General features: G+C 59.8%; 5 non-coding genes across 5 annotated transcripts; 3 read left to right on the top strand and 2 right to left on the bottom strand.

Annotated features, from left to right (window-relative positions):
* Positions 1 to 1,133: 1,133 nt before the first annotated feature.
* Positions 1,134 to 1,206, top strand: TRNAA-AGC (transfer RNA alanine (anticodon AGC)). The gene has a single exon. It is a non-coding gene; the product is annotated as a tRNA-Ala (tRNA).
* A 2,062-nt stretch (positions 1,207 to 3,268) lies between these two features.
* On the bottom strand, positions 3,269 to 3,341 carry TRNAR-ACG (transfer RNA arginine (anticodon ACG)). Its single transcript has one exon. It is a non-coding gene; the product is annotated as a tRNA-Arg (tRNA).
* A 1,211-nt stretch (positions 3,342 to 4,552) lies between these two features.
* Positions 4,553 to 4,625, top strand: TRNAA-AGC (transfer RNA alanine (anticodon AGC)). Its single transcript has one exon. It is a non-coding gene; the product is annotated as a tRNA-Ala (tRNA).
* Positions 4,626 to 6,465: 1,840 nt separating this feature from the next.
* TRNAR-ACG (transfer RNA arginine (anticodon ACG)) lies at positions 6,466 to 6,538 on the bottom strand. The gene has a single exon. It is a non-coding gene; the product is annotated as a tRNA-Arg (tRNA).
* A 5,408-nt stretch (positions 6,539 to 11,946) lies between these two features.
* Positions 11,947 to 12,019, top strand: TRNAA-AGC (transfer RNA alanine (anticodon AGC)). The gene has a single exon. It is a non-coding gene; the product is annotated as a tRNA-Ala (tRNA).
* Positions 12,020 to 16,576: the final 4,557 nt, after the last annotated feature.

Here is a 16,576-nt window from a genome sequence, read left to right on the forward strand (position 1 = left end):
ACCACAGGCTTGCGGGTGTACTCCAGGAACGTGGTTGGTCGGCTGCAGACACCCCAGGGGAGGCACTCCAAGCGGGGCTTTTGGTCCGGTGCAGCGCGGCGGGTGTCTCAGCACAGGAGTGCCCCGTACTGGGCCACCACAGCCTCCAGTTTTCTTTTTGCCCAGGGCCCCCACACATCTGGACTGTCTTGTGTCTCGATCATGTACCTCTGATGGTCGAGCATGCTAGAGGTCAAGGGCTCAATGCCCAGTTTCTCCGGTGCCGCCTGGTCCCTTTTGCACTGGTAAGCCTGTGCTGTGGCTGTGGCTGTGGCTGCAATGGAGGCTGGGCCAACGGGCATGTTCTCGGTGTTTTGCTGGACAAGGGCAGAGCAGGGGGTAGAAGGGGATGGGAGTGAGGTGCAGCCGGGTGAGAAAAGCAATGGGAAGCAGGAGCTGCAAGAGAGCTCTTGGCTCACAAAAAAGGCAGTACAAGCCAGGTAGCAGTCGAACCTGCAAACTCATCTTCCTTTGATTGCTTAGCTGGGGAGCGGAGGCCTGTAGGTTTCCTTTGTATGAAACTCTTTATGTCAATTGTTCAATTCCAGCTTGAAGGAAACTTTTTGCTCTCAGCTAGTCTGTAGCTGGCAGCGCAGCAAGGCTGTGACCGTCCGGCCTGTGGCTTTCAGGCTGCAGCCCTCAGCACCTGTTGCAAAGCAGGGGAGGCAGGCATGCTGGCGGGACCCTCCTTGTGCAGGTTTGTGGCCTCCCTGCCCCCTTGCTGCCTTTGCTTGACCTTTCAGCGGGGGTCCAGAGCAGAGGTGGCTTCCCCCTATGCCTGGGGGCAGTCGTGGCAGAGGCAGTGGGGTGGGATGTGTTTCGGGGAGCTCCCTGGTGGGGGCATCCTGGTCCTGGGAGCCGCAGCCCCAGCTGCATGACACCCACTGGGTTGTGGGGCAGGGCTGAGGCCAGGTCCTCCTTCACCTCGGTGGTGCTCATGCCCCTTGGCTCGCCCTGCATGTGCCACGGAGGCTGGTCGGGCCCGCCCGCAGCCCCGTGGCAGGTGCAGAGGGAACCTGCCCACATCTGGTGTGGGTCCTCTAGTCTTCTGTTTGCCCAGGGCACTAATAAAGCTTAATCTCTCCCTACAAGCAGGGGAGTTAGCTCAGATGGTAGAGTGCTCGCTTAGCATGCGAGAGGTAGCGGGATCGATGCCCGCATTCTCCAGCTTGTGTTCCCTTTTGTCCAGACCCACCTGTGCTGTGGCTGAGACAGGGCTGGGTGAAAGGCAGGCTCCTGTGTGCCTGGCAGGGGGTTGGCTGTGTGGGGGATGTGGTTCCCCCAGGGACTCCACACGTGTGTAGCAGGCTTGCCTTTCGGAGCCTGGGTTGAGTCCCAGGCTAGAAATCTTGCTGTTGTGATTGGTGGAGCTCATCCTGGGGGCGGGGAGAGGAGTGCCCCCCAACGCTGGACCTGATTCAAGACTGCAACACTCCTGTCGGGAAGACTTCAGGGCAGAGCCGCAGAGCGGATAAAGGAGCTGCGTGCCCAGCGCGAGGGGAATACCTCTGGGAGAGAGAAGGGAGAAGAGCGGGGTGAGGGGGGCTGAGGAGAGCTGCTCAGCAGGGCGAAGCACAGCCCAGAAGCGCCCCTGAAGACCCCCATCAGCAGGGAGCGGTGGACGGCTCCAGCGGGGTGCAGGTCCTGAACACCTTTCACACAGCGGAGGAGGCAGGAGCGTTGGGCGGACCGTCCTTGTGTGCATTTCTGGTGTCCCTGCCCCAGTCCTAACTTGGCTTGATCTTTCAATGGGGGGCCTGGAGCTGACAAGGCTTCCCTATGCCTGGGGCAGCAGTGACTGGAGGCAGCGGGGTGGGATGTGTGGCAGGGGGCTGTGGTGGGGCATCCTGGAGGGAAGCCAAAGATCTGAGTACGCTGCCGACAGGCGTCTCATTCCAGATGTTCGGGAGCCCCTCTTCTTTGGCCGTTGTGCACGGGGACAGAGGAGACTGCGGCGGTGGGGCAGGAGTGGGTGTGAGGGGAGCTGGGGCTGGCCGGGACTGGGGAAGAGTAGAGCTGGGCTGCAGCAATGGGAATGGGGCGGCAGCCTGCGGTGCATGCAGGGAGAAAGAGGTTAACACATGGACCCACGGGGCCCGGGCCCAGGGGTCCCTGCCCATCAGAGGCTCCATGAACTACATGAGTAGCAGGGCCCAGGCGGGCATCCTGGCCATGGGCATCCAGGGTGGGCAGTGTGCTCCTCCTCCCGTCCGGCCAGGCCAGGGCCAGGGGTGAGGTGTGGGCGCCGGGCTCTCTGCAGGTGGCTGCAGCCTCCCGTGGCCGTCTGCTCCCAGGAACCCCATAGGCAACCCCAGTGCTGCCCCCACTCCCTCTCCCACTCCCTCCCGTGTGTGGGCTGCTCCTGAGACAAGCGCCGCTGGGATTAGACAGGACCAGAGGGGCAGGCGGGTAGCAGGGGTGGAGCTCATGCCCCCCACCAAAAGCCAGCCCCAGCCCTTGCCCCAACCCTGGCCCATCCCACGGTGCTGCGGGCCCACACTGGACACACCACGGAGGCTCAGGGGCCCAGCTACAGCCCCTGGCACACAGGGGGGGATTTGTCCTTGTCGATGGGGAGAGGGAACCTGCTCTCACCTGGTGTGGGTCCCCTAGTCTTCTGTTTGCCCAGGGCTCTAATAAATCTTAGGTCTACTTGTAAGCAGGGTGATTAGCTCAGGTGGTCGAGTGCTTGTTTAGCATGTGAGGGGTAGTGGGATCGATGCCCGCACTCTCCAGCTCATGTTCCTTTTCCAGACGAGGCTGGGTGAAAGGGTAGGTTCCTGTGTGCCTGGCAGGCACGAGGCAGCCCAGGCCTACAACCGATTGTAAAAGGTTGAGTTTAGAGAGGCAGACTGTGCTCGGGCTACTGATCCAGAGGACCAAAGAGCCCTGTTTCAGGGCACAGTGACCCCAGTGAAGCCCACTGCAGCTGAGAGAGCAGCCTAGTGCAGAGGGGGAGGGGAGTGCTCCCTGGGAGGCCCCCTAAAGTACCAGCCCCTTTGTATGGCTTGGGAAAAGCGAGCGGTAGTGGGATCAGTGCCCGCATTCCCCAGCGCTTTGCATCGCCTTTTGTCCTGGCATGCCCGCTCTGGGGCTGCAGCTCCAAATGGGGAATGGGCCAAAGGGCACTTTTCTCTTACGCTGACATGAGACCTGTGGGGTGCCTGGGCCAAAGGTAACCTGAAGGGCAGGCAGAAGAGAGCCCTTGGCTCAGGAAAATCAGTCAGTACGAGCCAGGCAGGAGTCGAACCTACAGTCTTCTGATTCGTAGTCAGACGCGTTATCCATTGCGCCACTGGCCCAAACTCACTTCTGCTCCCCCAACTGCTTGTGAAGGGCGAGCGCACACCTGGATGTCCAGCCTCCCTTCCCCATTCCTGCATTTGCAGGGCTTCATCTTTCTTCAGGAGGCCCGGAGGAGCGACAGCTTCCCCCTATGCTTGGGACAGCGGTGGCAGCGGTGGGGGAAGCAGCAGGGTGGCTGTGTGGAGCTGTGGCTTGTGGTCAGTGGGTTTGGGGAGCATGCAGGCAGGTGAAGATTAACACATGGGTCCAGGGCCCCCTGCCATTAGGGGCCGACAGAGTCTGTGTGTGCCGGGTGGCACAGAGTCCTAACAGGGACTGGAGTCCGGGTGGTGGGAGCGGTTACCCCAGGTGTGCGGGTGTTCAAGAGGAACGTGGTTGGTCGGCTGTAGGCCGGTGCCATGTGGCAGGTGCCTCAGCACAGGAGCGCCCCCTACTGGCCTACCACAGCCTCCAGTTTTCTTTTGTCCAGGGCCCCCACACATCTGGAGCTGTCTTGTGTCTCGAGGATCAACATGGAAGAGGTCAAGGGATCAATGCCCAGTTTCTCCAGTGCCGCCTGGTCCCTTTTGCACCAGCGTGCCTGCGCTGTGGCTGTGGCTGAAATAGAGGCTGGGCCAAAGGGCACGTTCTCATGTGTTTTGCTGGACAAGGGCAGAGCAGGGTGAAGGAAAGTTTTTGCTCTCAGCTAGTCTGTAGCTGGCAGCACAGCAAGGCTGTGACCGTCCAGCCGGTGGCTTTCAGACTGCAGCCCTCAGCACCTGTCACAAAGCGGGGAGGCAGGCATGCTGGCGGGACCCTCCTCGTGCAGGTTTGTGGCCTCCCTGCCCCCTTGCTGTCATCGTGTGATCTCTCAGCATGGGCCCCGGAGCAGAGGTGGCTTCCCCCTATGCCTGGGGGCAGTCGTGGTGGAGGCAGTGAGGTGGGATATGTTTCGGGGAGCTCCCTCCTGGGGGCATCCTGGTGCTGGGGGGCCGCAACTCCAGCTGCATGACACCTGCTGGGCGGAGGGGCCGGGCTGAGGCCAGGTCCACTTTCACCTCAGGAGTGCTCATGCCACCTGGCTCATGCTGAACCTGCCATGAAGGCTGGCCGGGCCCGCCCGCAGCCCCGTGGCAGGTGCAGAGGGAACCTGTCCACACCTGGTGTGGGTACTCTAGTCTTCTGTTTGCCCAGGGCACCAATAAATCCTAACTTTGGGTTGGGAGCAGGGGAATTAGCTCAGATGGTAGAGCGCTCGCTTAGCATGCGAGAGGTAGCGGGATCGATGCCCGCATTCTCCAGCTCTTGTTCCCTTTTGTCCAGACCGACCTGTGCTGTGGCTGAGACGGGGCTGGGTGAAAGGCAGGCTCCTGTGTGCCTGGCAGGGGGTTGGCTGCGTGGGGGATGTGGTTCCCCCAGGGGTAAAAAGCAGCAGGAAGCATGGGGCACATGGGAGCTCTGGGTTTGGGGAATGGGTGAAATGAGCCCTGAAGGACTCCACACATGTGCAGCAGGCTTGCCTTTCGGAGCCTGGGATGAGTCCCAGGCTTGAAATCTTGCTGTTGTGATTGGGAGAGCCCATCCCCCAATCAGGAGGCACCAAGAGGAGTTCAGTCACGCCCCTTTCCTGGGGGCAGGGAGAGGAGTTCCCCCCAATGCTGGACCTGATTGAAGACTGCAACACTCCTGTCGGGAAGACTTCGGGGCGGAGCTGTGGAGCGAATAAAAGGAGCTGTGTGCCCAGCGCGAGGGGAACACCTCTGGGAGAGAGAAGGGAGGAGAGCGGGGTGAGTGGGGCTGAGGGGAGCTGCTCAGCAGGGCGAAGCACAGCCCAGAAGCGCCCCTGAAGACTTTCATTGGCAGAGAGCGGCGGATGGCTCCAGCGGGGTGCAGGTCCTCAACACCCTTCACACAGCGGCGGAGGCAGGAGCGTTGGGCAGACCATCCTTGTGTGTGTTTCTGGTGTCCCTGCCCCAGTCCTTCCTTGGCTTGATCTTTCAACGGGGGGCCTGGCACAGATGAGGCACCCCTATGCCTGGGGCAGCAGTGACTGGAGGCAGCTGCATGGTGGGATGTGGCAGGGGGCTGTGGTGCGGCATCCTGGAGTGAAGCCAAAGATCTGAGTACGCTGCCGACAGGCGTCTCGTTCCAGTTGTTCGGGAGCCCTCTTCGTTGGCCGTTGTGCATGAGGACAGAGGAGACTGCGGCGGTGGGGCAGGGGTGGGTGTGAGGGGAGCTGGGGCTGGCGGGGAATGGGGAAGAGGAGTGCCAGCCTGCAGAAATGGGAACAGGGCACCGGCCTGAGGAGCATGCATGCAGAAAGAGATTAACACGTGGACCTGCGGGGCCCAGGCCCAGGGCTCCCTGCCAGTCAGAGGCTCCCTGAACCACAAGAATAGCAGGGCCCAGGCGGGCATCCTGGCCATGGGCATCCAGGGTGGGCAGTGTGCTCCTCCTCCCCTCCAGCCAGGCCAGGGCCAGGGGTGAGGTGTGGGCGCCGGGCGCTCTGCAGGCGGCTGCAGCCTCCCGTGGCCGTCTGCTCCCAGGAGCCTCATGGCCAACCCCAGTGCTGCCCCCACTCCCTCTCCCACTCCCTCCCGTGTGTGGGCTGCTCCCGAGACCAGGGCTGGTGGGACTGGACAGGACCAGAGGGGCAGGCGGGCAGCAGGGGTGGAGCTCATGCCCCCCACCAAAAGCCGGCCTGAAACTCAACCCTGCCCCATCCCTGGCCCATCCCACGGTGCTGCGGGCCCACCCTGGACACACCACGGAGGCTCAGGGGGCCGAGCTACAGCTCCCTGGCACACAGGGGGAATTTGCACTTGCCCGCAGGGAGGGGACCACCGATTTTCTGTTTGTGCAGGGTCATATCAAGCGTAGCCACAGCTTTCTGTGCCAGGGAATTAGCTGAGATGGTTGAGCGCTTCCTCGAGAGAGGTAGTGGCATCAGTGCCCACATTCTCCAGGGCTTTGCGTTGCCTTTTGTCCTGGCATGCCCGCTCGGGGGCTGCAGCTCCAAAAGGGGAACGGGCCAAAGGGCACTTCTCTCTTACCCTGGCATGAGGGCTGTGCATGCCTGGGCCAAAAGCAACTTAAAGGGCAGGCACAAGAGAGCCCTGGGCTTGGGAAAAGAAGTCAGTACGAGCCAGGTAGGAGTTGAACCTACAATCTTCTGACTCGTAGTCAGACGCGTTATCCATTGCGCCACTGGCCCGTGCTCACCTGTGCTCCCCCAGCTGCTTGTGAAGGGCGAGCGCACACCTGGCAGCCAGCCTCCCTTCCCCATTCCTGCATTTGCAGGGCTTCATCTTTCTTCCGGAGGTCCGGAGGAGCGACAGCTTCCCCCTATGCCTGGGACAGCGGTGGCAGCAGCGGAGGCAGCAGCGGGGTGGCTGTGTGGAGCTGTGGCTTGTGGGGAGTGGGTTTGGGGAGCATGCAGGCAGGTGCAGATTAACACGTGGGTCCAGGGCCCCCTGCCATCAGGGGCCAACAGGGTCTGTGCGCTCCGGATGGCACGGAGTAGTAGCAGAGACTGGAGTCCGGGTGGTGGGAGCGGTTACCCCAGGTGTGCGGGTGTTCAAGAGGAACGTGGTTGGTCGGCTGTAGGCCGGTGCCATGCGGCAGGTGCCTCAGCACAGGAGTGCCCCCTACTGGCCCACCGCAGCCTCCAATTCTCTTTTTGCCCAGGGCCCCCACACATCTGGAGCTGTCTTGTGTCTCGAGGATCAACATGGAAAAGGTCAAGGGTTCAATGCCCAAATTCTCCAGTGCCGCCTGGTCCCTTTTGCACCGGCGTGCCTGCGCTGCGGCTGTGGCTGAAATGGAGGCTGGGCCAAAGGGCACGTTCTCATGTGTTTTGCTGGAGGAGGGCAGACCAGGGCGAAGGAAACTTTTTGCTCTCAGCTAGTCTGTAGCTGGCAGCACAGCAAGGCTGTCACCGTCCGGCCGGTGGCTTTCAGGCTGCAGCCCTCAGCACCTGTCACAAAGCGGGGGAGGCAGGCATGCTGGCGGGACCCTCCTCGTGCAGGTTTGTGGCCTCCCTGCCCCCTTGCTGCCTTTGCATGATCTTTCAGCTGGGGCCCGGAGCAGAGGTGGCTTTGCCCTACGCCTGGGGTGTTACGCCTCAGCTCTGTATTCTTGGGCAACCCTGGCACAGGATGCAGTCTGTCTGACTCACAAAGGACTCACCCCCCCTCCCTCCCCTCCTCTACCCAAACAAAACTGATAAAGATGCAGTGAGAGACGCACCTAAGACCCTCCAGATAACGGTGACAAGAGTGAACCAACTGCCCTAGGTCGCATTTAGATCCGAGATGGAACCAGATGACCATTCGTTTACATGAGAGATGGAGAACAGAAAGCCTGAAGCAGCGACTGGACAGAACCAGAGGGGCAGGCAGGCAGCAGGGGTGGAGCTCATGCCCTCCACCAAAAGCCGGCCCCAAACCCAGCCCCTGCCCCAAGCCTGGCCCATCCCACGGTGCTGCGGGCCCACCCTGGACACACCATGGAGGCTCAGGGGCCCAGCTACAGCCCCTGGCACACAGGGAGAATTTGCACTTGCCTGCGGGGAGGAAGCCACCGATTTTCCATTTGTCCAGGGTGATATCAAACCTAACCACAGCTTTGTGTGCCAGGGAATTATGTCAGGTGGTCGAGTGTTTGCTTTGCATGCGAGAGGTAGTGGGATCGATGCCCACATTCTACAGTGCTTTGCGTTGCCTTTTGTCCTGGCATGCCCGCTCGGGGGCTGCAGCTCCAAATGGGGAATGGGCCAAAGGGCACTTTTCTCTTACCCTGGCATGAGGGCTGTGGGTGCCTGGGCCAAAAGCAACCCGAAGGGGCAGGCAGAAGAGAGCCCTGGGCTTAGAGAAAGCATTCAGTACGAGCCAGGCAGGAGTCAAACCTACAATCTTCTGTGGCTAGTAAAGCGACCAAAACGCTGGCTTGCATCCATAGATGCTTCTCAAGCAAATCCCGGGACATCATTCTCCCCCTGTACTCGGCCTTAGTGAGGCCGCAGCTGGAGTACTGCGTCCAGTTTTGGGCTCCACAATTCAAAAAGGACGTGGAGAAGCTTGAGAGAGTCCAGAGAAGAGCCACGCGCATGATCAGGGGTCAGGGAAGCAGACCCTACGATGACAGGCTGAGAGCCTTGGGGCTCTTTAGCCTGGAAAAGCGCAGGCTCAGGGGTGATCTGATGGCCACCTACAAGTTTATCAGGGGTGACCACCAGTATCTGGGGGAACGTCTGTTCACCAGAGTGCCCCAAGGGATGACGAGGACGAATGGTCACAAACTACTACAAGACCGTTTCAGGCTGGACATAAGGAAGAATTTCTTTACTGTCCGAGCCCCCAAGGTCTGGAACAGCCTGCCACCGGAGGTGGTTCAAGCGCCTACATTGAACACCTTCAAGAGCAAACTGGATGCTTATCTTGCCGGGATCCTATGACCCCAGCTGACTTCCTGCCCTTTGGGCTGGGGGCTGGACTTGATGATCTTCCGAGATCCCTTCCAGCCCTAATGCCTATGAAACCTATGAAATCTATGATCCATAGTCAGACGCGTTATCCATTGCGCCACTGGCCTGTGGTCACTTGTGCGGCCCCAGCTGCTTGTGCAGAGTGCGGCAGAAAGCACCTTTGTTTCCCTCCCAAAAACTCAGCTCGGTGACAACTGTCATTAGGACGGGCCCAGCACAGAAAGGCACATCCTTACCTGCTCTCTCTAGGTCACCTGAGCTGGATCCATTCCCGAGGGAGGGGGAAACCTGCTCCCTCTGCCTACACGACTAGTATTGCCTACCTGGGTGAGGGGCTTCCCTCCCGCTGGCCTAGAGTCTGCCCGGCAACTACTGATGTATTTTAAATGGGTTGACTGACAGCCAACAGGTGCTGGACTCCGTTGGACCAGGTACATGAGATCACAAGGGCTATATAAGGTAAGGACTGCCTGGGAGGAGGGGGCAGCCAGGAGGGATGCTCAGGACCTAAGAGGAGCTGGACCATCTGCAACTGGCTCTGTCTCTCAAAACTCACGATCAAGGAACCGCCTGCCTCCAGAGGGATTCCCATCAGCCTCTGGACGACACTTGTGAGTAAGCTGCCTGCGACCCACCTAGATCTACAGCTTGCAGTAGATCAGATGCGAGATCAAAGGCTACCCAGCCACAGGAGTTTGCTCTATGGGATGTCTCTGGTATTGCTCTACCCGGTGCCCTATTCTACCTTACCCTCTGAAACCAATAACGTTCTCCTTTGCACCTAGTGTGGGAGACTTCTTGGGAGTGGGTCTAGATTATGGCTTGGGGTCTCCTTGGTTCGGCTGACTAAGGGAGACCCTTACGTGTGCTCCTGACTGCAGGAAGCATCCCACCTTCTTGAAGTGAACCAAGTGCCCTTGGGGACTACCAGGCCTGTGTGTCCCAGAGCGCGCGGAGCCAGATTAAGTCCAGAGCTCTGGGTGGTGGCAGTGGAAACCCCTGGCTAGCGGGTGTGCTCCAGGAAGGGGGTCGGCCAGGTGTGAGGTGCCCCCAGGAAGGCACTGGGACCCTGGGAAGTGGTTGGGCGCAGGGAGGTGGGTGGCTCAACGCAGGAGCACCCCCTACTGGCCCACCACAAAGGGCGAGCCCACACCTGGCTCACCCTTCCTGCACCTGCCTTCCCCACACCTCCCTTCCCCATTCCTGCATTTGCAGGGCTTCGTCTTTCAGCAGGAGGCATGGAGGAGTGGAGGCTTCCCCCTATGCCTGGGGCAGCAGTGGAGGCAGCAGCGGGGTGGGATGTGTGGCAGGGAGCGCCGTCGTGGGGCAATCCTGGAGTGGAGCCGAAGATCTTCTGAGTTTGCTGCTGACCGGAGCGGAGCTGGCAGGCATCTTGTTCCAGTTGTTTTGGAGTCCGTTTTCTTCAGCCGTTGTGTGTGAAGGCAGAGATGACCGTGGCGGTGGGGACGGGGGGTGGGTGCCAAGGGAGCTGGGGCTGGTGGGGAGTGGGGATTGGGCGTTCTGGACTGTGGCAATGGGAGCAGAAGGGAATTGGTGAGTATTTACTCACCAAGGCGCCCCCGGGGGTTACAAGAAACAATGGCCACAAGCTAGCAGAGAGCAGATTTAGACTGGACATTAGGAAGAACTTCTTCACAGTTCGAGTGGCCAAGGTCTGGAACGGGCTCCCAAGGGAGGTGGTGCTCTCCCCGACCCTGGGGGTCTTCAAGAGGAGGTTAGATGAGCATCTAGCTGGGGTCATCTAGACCCAGCACTCTTTCCTGCTTATGCAGGGGGTCGGACTCGATGATCTATTGAGGTCCCTTCCGACCCTAACATCTATGAATCTATGACTCTATGAGTGGGGGCCGTGGGCCTGGGGAGCATGCAGGCAGGTGCACAATAACGAATTGGGCCACGGGGCTCCTGCCATGAGGGGTCTACAGCGTCTGTGTGCGCCGGGTGGCACAGAGCCCTAACAGACTGGAGTCCGGGTGGTGGCAGCGGTTACCCCAGGTGTGAGGGTGTACTCCAGGAACGTGGTTGATCGGCTGTAGACACCCCAGGGAGACACTCCAAGAGGGGTCTTTGGTTCAGTGCAGCGCGGCGGGTGGCTCAACACAGGAGTGCCCTGTATTGGCCGACCACAGCCTCCGGTTCTCTTTTTGCCCAGGGCCCCCGCACATCTTGAACTGCCTTGTGTCTCGATCATGTACCTCTGATGGTCAAGCACGCAAGAGGTCAAGGGCTCAATGCCCCATTTCTCCGGTGCTGCCTGCTCCCTTTTGGACCTATAAGCCTGTGCTGTGGCTGTGGCTACAATGGAGGCTGGGCCAACGGGCATGTTCTCGGTGTTTTGCTGGACAAGGGCAGAGCAGAGGGTAGAAGGGGATGGGAGTGAGGTGCAGCTGGGTGAGAAAAGCAGTGGGAAGCAGGAGCTGCAAGAGAGCTCTTCACTTGCAAAGAAGGCAGTACAAGCCAGGTAGCAGTCGAACCTGCAAACTCATCTTCCTTCGATAGCTTAGCTGGGAGAATGGAGGCCTGTAGGTTTGCTTTGTATGAAAATCCTTATGTCACTTGTTCGATTCTAGCTTGAAGGAAACTTTTTGCTCTCAGCTAGTCTGTAGCTGGCAGCACAGCAAGCCCATGCCCCTTTGCCCTGCGACTTTCAGGCTGCAGCCCTCAGCACCTGTCACAAAGCGGGGAGGCAGGCATGCTGGCGGGACCCTCCTCGTGCAGGTTTGTGGCCTCCCTGCCCCCTTGGTGTCATCGTGTGATCTCTCAGCGGGGGCTGGGAGCAGAGGTGACTTCCCCCTATGCCTGGGGGCAGTCGTGGCAGAGGCAGTGGGGTGCGATGTGTTTCAGGGAGCTCCATGGTGGGAGCATCCTGGTGCTGGGGGGGCCGCAGCTCCAGCTGCATGACACCCGCCAGGTGCAGGGGCCAGGCTGAGGCCAGGTCACCTTCACCTCAGCAGTGCTCATGCCTCCTGGCTCGCCCCGAACCTGCCGCGGAGGCTGGCCGGGCCCGCCCGCAGCCCCGTGGCAGGTGCAGAGGGAACCTGTCCACACCTGGTGTGGGTCCTCTAGTCTTCTGTTTGCTCAGGGCACTAAGAAAGCTTAATCCCTGTCTACAAGCAGGGGAATTAGCTCAGATGGTAGAGCGCTTGCTTAGCATGCGAGAGGTAGCGGGATCGATGCCCGCATTCTCCAGCTCGTGTTCCCTTTTGTCCAGACCGACCTGTGCTGTGGCTGAGACAGGGCTGGGTGAAAGGCAGGTTCCTGTGTGCCTGGCAGGGGCATTGGCTGCGTGGGGCATGTGGTTCCCCCAGGAGTAAAAAGCAGCAGAAAGCACGGGGCACATGGGAGCTCTGGGTTTGGAGAAAGGGTGAAACGAGCCCTGAAGGACTCCACACGTGTGCAGCAGGCTTGCCTTTCAGAGCTGGGTTGAGTCCCAGGCTTGAAATCTTGCTGTTGTGATTGGTGGAGCTCATCCCCAATCAGGAGGCAGCAAGAGGAGTTCAGTCACGCCCCTTTCCTGGGGGCGGGGAGAGGAGTTCCCCCCAACGCTGGACCTGAGTGAAGACTGCAACACTCGTGTCGGGAAGAGTTCGGGGCGGAGCCGTGGAGCGAATAGAAGGAGCTGCGCCCAGCACGAGGGGAACACCTCTGGGAGAGAGAAGGGAGAAGAGCGGGGTGAGGGGGGCTGAGGGGAGCTGCTCAGCAGGACGAAGCACAGCCCAGAAGCGCCCCTGACGACCCCCATCAGCGGGGAGCAGTAGACGGCGCCAGCGGCTCGGCTCTCGGGTGCAGCACGGCACACGGCGTCCAGACCCTGGGAGCTGTGTGAGGCGGCTCGGGTCTGCAACCTGTGGTGTGTGGCCAGAGACGCGGTGCACAGGATGGTGCATAGAGTAGGACCTTTGCAGCAGTTGGGCAGCTCAGGTCCTCAACCCTCGCAACGAGGCTGGGAGCTCGGTTCAGGAGGCGCTGCGCGCAGGGGCCGGGAGCAGACCAAGCCTGGTGCTGCACGAGGCAGCCCGGCCTCCGGCCCACAGCAAAAGGTTGAGTCCAGAGAGCCAGACGCTGCTAGGGTACTGAGCCAGCCGACAGGGCCGAGCCAGAGGCCCGAGACGCCCTGCATAGCGGAGCCCTGTTTCAGGGGACAACAACCCCTCCGGAGCCCATTGCAGGCGAGAGAGCAGCCTGGCGCAGAGGGCAAGGGGCACCCACCAGGCCTGGGAGCCGTGAGCTGCAGGGAAGGAGGAGTCCGACGGGGGAGGGGAGTGCCCCCCCACTCTGGTTAGTTAAGGGCTCCTGAAAGGGGAGGGCCCACTGGGAGGCCCCCCTAAAGTACCAGCTTTTTTGTGGGGTTGGGAAAAGCCCACGGGCACTGGGGTTTCCCCTCGGGATTGAGTTTATCTTTGGGGTTTATCTGTTTCAGATCAGATACTTACCTGTGACTTACCTGTGTGTGGAGCACCGGTATGAGGTTGTACATCATTTCCCCAGAGGGTATTGGTTATGTTACTGGTTTCGACATCTTACAAATAAATATATATATTGTACATCTGTTTGTATCCATGATCCTTTCCCTTGTGATAAGTGAATGTGAATAGATGTGTACGTAGAGAAGTCCCCGACTGTCCTGGCCTGGATCTCTAGGGACGGAGGGGAACCGAGCAGTCTTCAGCTCCCACCCCCGGCACACCTCCCAGCTAACAGTCCCCGTCACTCGGAGCAGGGCAGTGTGTACCCAAGTTACCTGGGCTACACTAGCATTTTCTGCTTCGTAATCAGACACGTTCTCCATTGCACCACTGGGCCAGGCAAGCGCTGGTGGTTGCCAGCTGCTGCGGGAGGGCGAGCCCCCCCAGAGCGGTCGAGGAGGCTGCGGGGGCCCAGCTGCAGCCCCCGGACAGGTGTGAAGGGAACCTGCCCTCACCTGGGGGTGGAGGCCTGTGAGACCTGAGGCCAGTGCAATGTAGATTAGCTCAAATGGTAGCCCTGTAGCAGGCACAGAGGGAGCCTGCCCACACCTGGTGTGGGTCCTCTAATCTTCTGTTTGCCTAGAGCACTAATAAATCTTAATCCCTGACAGCCCTTAAGGCAGTTAGCTCACGTGGTAGAGTGCTCTCTTTGCATATCAGAGGTAGTGGGATTGATGCCCGTGTTGGGGTTTCCCCTCAGGATTGAGTTTATCTTTGGGGTTTATCTGTTTCAGATCAGAGACTTACCTGTGACTTACCTGTGTGTGGAGCACCGGTATGAGGTTGTACATCATTTCCCCAGAGGGTACTGGTTATGTTACTGGTTTCGATATCTTACAAATAAATATATATATTGTACAAATGTTTGTATCCTTGATCCTTTCCCTTGTGATAAGTGAATGTGAAAAGGGAACCTGCCCTCACCGGGGCGTGGAGGCCAGCAAGCCCTGCGGGCAGGGCAGCGTGCCACCTTGAGTCCCCCTTGCGCCCACAGCCCCGTCGTGCTTTGCTAGGTCAGCTGGGAGAGCAGAGGACCACGGGCTCGCTTTGTGTAGAAATCCTTAGCTCTCTGGTCTCTCTCCAGCGCAAAGGAAAGGGTTTGCTCTGAGCCAGTCTGCAGCTGGCGGCACCGCAAGCCTGTGTGTCTGGGGTGCAGGTCCTCAGCACCCTTCAGGAAGGAGCATTGGCCAGGCCGTCCTTATGGGAGTTTCTGGTGTCCCTGCCCCAGTCCTTCCTTGCCTTGAGCTTTCATCGGGCAGCCTGGAGCAGATGAGGCTCCCCTATGCCTGGGGGCAGCGGTGGATGTGGCAGCGGGGTGGGATGGTGGCAGGGGGCTGTGTGGTGGGGCATCGTGGAGTGAAGCCAAAGATCTGAGTTTCCTGCCGACAGGACCGGAGCTGGCAGGCGTCTCGTTCCAGTTGTTCGGGAGCCCCTCTTGGTTGGCCGTTGTGCACGGGGACAGAGGAGACTGTGGCGGTGGGGCAGGGGTGGGTGTGAGGGGAGCTGGGGCTGGCGGGGAGTGGGGAAGAGGAGTGCTGGGCTGCAGCAATGGAACAGGGTACCAGCCTGGGAAGTGTACAGGTAGAAAGAGATTAACACATGGACCCGCGGGGCTGGGCCCAGGGCTCCCTGCCCATCAGAGGCTCCCTGAACCACATGAGTAGCAGGGCCCAGGTGGGCATCCTGACCATGGGCATCCAGGGTGGGCAGTGTGCTCTTCCTCCCATCCGGCCAGGCCAGGGCCAGAGGTGAGGTGTGGGCGCCAGGCTCTCTGCAGGCGGCAGTGGCCTCCTGTGGCCATATGCTCCCAGGAGCCCCATGGGCAACCCCAGTGCTGCCCCCACTCCCTCTCCCACTCCCTGCCATGTGTGGGCTGCTCCCGAGACCAGGGCTGGTGGGACTGGACAGGACCAGAGGGGCAGGCGGCCAACAGGGGTGGAGCTCATGCCCCCCACCAAAAGCTGGCCCCAAACCCAGCCCCTGCCCCAACCTGGCCCATCCCACGGTGCTGTGGGCCCACCCTGAACACACCACGGAGGCTCAGGGAGCAGATTCAGGCTGACCTGGACAGGTTGGCTCAATGGGCAGAGAGAAATAGGATGCAGTTTAATAAAGAGAAATGTAAGGTACTCCACCTGGGAAGGAGGAAGCCCCCGCACACCTCTAGGTTGGGGAGTGTCCTTCTCAGCAGCTCCGAGGCAGAGAGGGATTCATAGATTTCATAGATTTCATAGACATTAGGGTTGGAAGGGACCTTGGAAGATCATCGAGTCCAGCCCCTGCCCAAAGGGCAGGAAGTCAGCTGGGGTCATAGGATCCCAGCAAGATAAGCATCCAGTTTCATCTTGAAGGTGTTCAATGTAGGCGCTTGAACAACCTCCGGCGGCAGGCTGTTCCAGACCTTGGGGGCTCGGACAGTAAAGAAATTCTTCCTTATGTCCAGCCTGAAACGGTCTTGAAGTAGTTTATGACCATTCGACCTAGTCGTCATCCTTTGGGGCGCTCTGGTGAACAAACGTTCCCCCAGCTACTGGTGGTCACTGCCTCCAAGATGAACATGAGCCGGCAGGGTAACGAGGCCATCAACAAGGCCAATCGCACCTTGTCGTGCATTAGCAGGTGCATGACTAACAGATTGAGGGAGGTGATGCTCCCCTCTATGAGACACTGGTCAGGCTGCAGTTGGAGTACTGTGTCCAGTTCTGGGCGCCGCACTTCAAGAGGGACACGGGGAATCTGGAGAGGGTCCAGAGGAGGCCACTCGCATGACTAGTGGCCTTCGTGATAGACCCTACAGGGGGAGGTTGAGAGAGCTGAATCTCTTCAGCCTTCACAAGAGACGGCTGAGGGGAGACCTTGTGGCCGCCTATAAACTTATTAGGGGAGGTCAATGGGGAATAGGGGACGTGCTGTTACCAAGGCACCCCAGGGAGTGACTAGGAATAACGGGTGTAAACTAGTTGAGAGGGGATTTAGGTTAGACATTAGGAAGACATTTTTCACAGTCAGGGTGGCCAGGATCTGGAACGGGCTCCCAAGAGAGGTGGTGCTATCACCTAGCTTGGAGGTCTTCAAGAGGAGGCTAGATAGTCACCTGGCTGGGGCCATCTGACCTCGGTCCTCTTTCCTGCCAGGGGCAGGGGGTCGCACACGATGAGCCATTGTGGTCCCTTCCGACTGAACAATCTATGAATCTATGAATTTTCTGTTTGTCCAGGGCAATATCAAGCCTAGCCACAGCTTTGGGCACCAGGGAATTGTCGGGTGGTCGAGTGTTTGC

This window comes from Alligator mississippiensis, chromosome 3 (assembly GCF_030867095.1).
Source record: "Alligator mississippiensis isolate rAllMis1 chromosome 3, rAllMis1, whole genome shotgun sequence".
Lineage (NCBI taxonomy): Eukaryota > Metazoa > Chordata > Crocodylia > Alligatoridae > Alligator > Alligator mississippiensis.